The sequence below is a fragment of the Dromiciops gliroides genome, chromosome 4, assembly GCF_019393635.1.
Source record: "Dromiciops gliroides isolate mDroGli1 chromosome 4, mDroGli1.pri, whole genome shotgun sequence".
Lineage (NCBI taxonomy): Eukaryota > Metazoa > Chordata > Mammalia > Microbiotheria > Microbiotheriidae > Dromiciops > Dromiciops gliroides.
The window spans coordinates 113,838,382-113,843,512 of record NC_057864.1 but is presented as its reverse complement, the minus strand read 5'-3'; positions in this window follow the sequence as shown (position 1 = coordinate 113,843,512).

Below are 5,131 nucleotides of genomic sequence, written 5' to 3'. Positions count from 1 at the left end.
CACTCGCCCTGGATTCAGGAAGACCTGAGTTCTGAGTTCAAATCTAGCCTCAGACACTTGACACCTACTAGCTGTGTGACCCTGGGCAAGTCACTTAATCCTCATTGCCCTGCCAAAAAAAAAGTTAGACTAGACAGCCACTGGGGCCTCTTCTGATTCTAAAATTCTGAGCTGCCATGACTTTTCCAGCTGTATCTCAATTACTTCCCTTTGTGCCCTCTCTGCTTCTACCAAACTGGCCTGCTTGTTCCTCCAAGTCAGTATTCTATCTTCCATTTCTGAGGCATTGTCCAGGCTGCCCTCTGTGTCTACAATGTACCACCTTCCGCCTCTTAGTTCCCTGTTAAGTCTCAGCTTAGGTATCATTCCTACAGGAAACGTTTCCCAGTCCCCCCCGCCCCCCACCCTGGTTACTCTCTACTTTTCTCTCATTTCTCTGGTTAGATGGAACATTCCTCTGTAGAACTTAAGTGTCTGAAGAAGAAAGGGTTTCCGTGGGTTGTTTTGTATTTCCCAAACATTTTGTACATAATACACAACAAATGTTTCTTGAATTGGAATTGAAGAGAGATAATGGATCCCTGTCTCTTCTTGCCTTTCTTCCTTAATATTGATGCCTTATTGTGATATAGATATGATCCCGGGTTCTCAAAGACTATATTCCAGGGGAGCATAAACTCTGGTAGTTCCCTACATCAAGCAGCAAAAGCTTCAAGTATCAGCCCAGAAATGGACAATTATTCTCTGAGAACCAGTTTTGCTAAATGCAAAAAAGCTCATCACAAGAAAATCACTGGAAAATATCTTTTTTCCACATTATTCCACTGATCACTGGAAGATATATTTTTCTTTCAAGCACACTAACTCCTATAATTCATCTATTAAGGTATATAAGGGTTGCAATCTACATTGGTGAAAAAAGCACTCATATTGGAGCAATAACATCTGTGAAGTGATTTAAAATAGTTTTGGAACATGTTGGCAAACAGCTTTAAGGGATGATTGAATTAAACTTGAATTGAAGAAATGAGCAGCTATGGCTTTGGTATGTCACTGAATTGCTTGCTAGTACATGCCACTTTCTTTCTCCTACTCCTATGTCCTAATTCCTTTATTTTTCCTCTTTAAAAGTTCTTCTCCTCCTTCCGTATCTTAGGCCTATCATTAATCCCCATTGCCACTGCTTAGATCATTGGTGGCCCTGAAGTTACAGATTCTGATAAGCAAACATCTATAGTTTACAACTAGGAAAGAGGAAGAAAAAAAAAAGTTCCTGGGACACACTGCCTATAAATACCTTCACTCATAATATATGTCAAAGGGGAAGACTACTCAAGAATTACAAAATCTGAGAGGAGGAAAGGATCCAAGCAGTCACTTAATCCAATCCAAACACAAAAGGAATCTCTACTATAACACACCAGACAAGCAAGCAACCATCCAGCTTTTGCTTGAAGACCTCCATGGAGGCAGAACTCAGAACCTGTAAAGGAAGGCCATTCTACTTTCTGGACATCAGTAGTTGTAAGAGGAGATTTCAGTTTCGTTGGCTGTCTGCTGGAAGTCCCTCTCTTCTGGAGAGATAGAGAGACGATACAGAGAGACAGCAGACAGAGAGAGACAGATTAAGACAGAGAGACACAGACTGAGACTGAGAGACAGAGACAAAGGGAGACAAAGACAGACTGAGACGGGGGGGGCGGGGGGGGGAGAGAGAGAGAGAAAGAGAGAGAGAGAGAGAGAGAGAGAGAGAGAGAGAGAGAGCTAGCACAGCTAATAAAATCATGATTTGCTTGGATGATAATCTTATCTTTCAGAAGGTAGAAGAAATAAATCAACTATTTTGTACTTGATTTTTACTAATAAGAAGAAAAAACCCTACTAGCTACTACATGTGTGACTTTAGGCAAGTCGTTTAATGTCTTTGGATCTCAATTTTTCTCATCTGTAAAATGAGGTTGGACGGGACAAATTCTAAGGTCCTATCCATCCCTAAATCTTATGTTCCTAAATAGAGAAAACTGCGACTGTGGCAAGTAGTGATCATATCATATTAGAACTTGCGATTGATAGGGAGGCAAGTGCTGGACACGGTTTAATATATGCCCTAAACTTTAATAGGACAAATTTCAAAAAATTCAGAAAAAAAGGATAGGTAGGATTCAGTGGCCTAGGACTCTCAAAAGGAAGTAGGCCCAAGAGGCCTTGAAAGACTCTCAATAAAAATCTAGTGACTCAGTCATAGTTGGTTCCTTAGAAGAAAAAGGTAGTATCTAATGGGACCGATGATATGGTTGAATAAGGAGCCCTTTAATCAACACAAATTTTAATTAATCAATACGAATTTTAAGGGAGTATATACAAGAAATGGAGGATAACTGACAACGAATACAAAATATTGGTATTGTCTCAAGGCCTCAGAAAAACTAAAGGTCAGAATGAACAGATATTGATGATAAACACTAAAGACAATAAAAAAAATTAGTTCTAAAATTATGCTGGGGAGAGAATTTGGAACTATAAAGTCCTAAAAGTCTATGTTTATCATCAATACAGCAAACTACAAGATGGAGGCAATAAATAATCTGAAAGAGACAAAAATTAACTTAGGCCAGAAAAAGTCTTCAACAAGAGAAATTACCAGTGTGGACTCCCCTTTAAAACAAAAAGTGGGACCCTGTCGAAGTAGAATCTATGAAAAAAAAAATACACCTAAACAAGCCTTAAAGTAAAAGAATATGGTGGGTTGGTGAGTTACAAAATATAAGGGGAAAAGTGAGATTGGACTCATCTGTCTTGAGTTTTATTATCAATAACTGGGGAAAACATAATTATATGTCCTCTTCCAACCTATTACTTGACACTTTGTGGGGAGGCGGGGTATATATGTATATACACACACACACATACATACATATATATGCATATATATATACACAAATATGTTCCTGAATATGTATGCTCATATACACAAACTATATAAGTATACACATTATTGATGGATACAAATGTATATACACTTGTGCATGTATATCTCATTAATGCATATACCTGTATAACTGCATATACATATGACGTGTGCTCCATAGACACGGTACATACATATTCACATATGCACACATACATGTTTATGCTGTGTGTATGTACAATGTGGGTTGTATACATGCATGTTTATATATACATATGATGCATATTGTGAATATATATGTATGTATATCACATCAAATCAATGGTCTCTTGGATTGAATTTTATTCCAGAAGGAGGAAATATTTAACCAATGAATTCTTCACTCATATATCAGAGAACACTCATTCCTGCTACATATAAACCGGAAAAAAGACAGTCTAAGTAACAGAGAGAAATGAAAAGAAAGAAAGGAAGGGATTTCTTTCAGTTCTTCAAATCTTTTTAGAGTCCTTTTTCCCCCCGTAGACAAAGTCAGTTCTCTCAAATACTTGTCAAGGCCTTTTTTCTCTAAGCCAACCTTGAGGTCTGGTGTAGTCCAATTAATTTTGACAAATTTTCATAGATAGCTTATATTTCTCATTGTCACTAATATAATTCTCAAAAAAATTACTGTAATCCCTAAGTAGACAAGAGATATAATCTGAAAGTCTAAGGGAGACACCACATCAAATCCAATCTCCAGACATCCAAAGAACTAAATTAAATTCCACGAGGAGTGAAAACATCTTAACTTTATATCTTTCCTTCTGTCTAGCACTGCTCTGGACTCAGTAAGTACTTAGGAAAAGTTTGCTGAATGAACAGGTTAAAAAAAATCTTCATTCTGCAGTCATTTGCCTCTTAATTCTAATGCCTATCCTCTTAAGTATTTCACATTTATCCTATATATAGCTTGCTTTGTATATATTTGTTTGCATGTTGTCTCCCCCATTTCCTCCTTGAGGGCAAAAATTGTCTTTTGCCTCTTTCCTTATCCCTAGCATTTAGCTTGGCACATAGTAGGCACTTAAATATTTTTAAAATGAATTCCAGAGGGCCTAATCAGGCCCTCCTATTTGATGCCTAAATATCAGATACAAGGGGGTGTAAGAGAAATAACATTAGATTTGGAGTTGGAAAACCTAGGGTCCAGTTCCAACTTTGTGATTTAGTAATTGTATGAGCCTGAGTAAGCCACTTACTTTCCCTCTCTCTGAACCTCGGTTTCCTTATGCATAAAATAAAGCTGTAGAACTAGAAAATTTTAAAGATTTCTTCAAGCTTTTAAGATCCTCTGACTGTACACCCCTGGGAACCAGTTTCTCCAGGACCTGAAATTTTCAATACCAGAGTCTGTACTTGATTGAAGGATACCTTGTTCTTCCTTCTTCTTCCCTTGTTGTCATATTCAACGAGGAATGTTTCTGCCAAAAAGGAAGCTACAACAATCCTTCAGAAGGTTATTTTCTAAGTCTTTTCCGTTCCTACCAGTTATCTTCAGAAAGGAGATGTTGACTGAACTTGCTCTAGATGGATGTGTAAAGAAAATTCTCTCCTGAAAGACACTCGGGCTCTGGGAACAAAGAAAAAGGCCATTCCAACTTCTGGGAGATTTTCATTTTCTTACTAATCATTATGGAGTTAAGGAGAGAGAATCTGGGCGCAGCTAGGTGGCACAGTGAATAGAGCACCAGCCCTGGAGTCAGGAGTACCTGAGTTCAAATCTGACCTCAGACACTTAACACTTAAAAGCTGTGTGACCCTGGGCAAGTCACTTAACCCCAATTGCCTCATTTAAAAAAAAAAAAAAGAGAGGGAGAATCTACACATGAATTGAGTTCAACAAAAAAAGCAGCTTCCATGACAGAAACCTCAACCCATTTGTTTGACACTATCTTAGGGCCCCAGCCCACTTTCTTCCTAATTTCGCTTCTCTCTTGTATTTCCTTTTTTTTCTTTTCTTTCTTTTTTTTTGTTTTGGGGGGGGGCGGGGCAATGAGGGTTAAGTGACTTGCCCAGGGTCACACAGCTAGTAAGTGTCACGTGTCTGAGGCTGGATTTGAACTCAGGTCCTCCTGAATCCAGGGCCAGTGCTCTATCCAGTGCACCACCTAGCTGCCCCCTTCTCTCTTGTATTTCCATGAAGTTTCTCTGCCCATATTTCTCCCAGAGGAGAAAGGTACC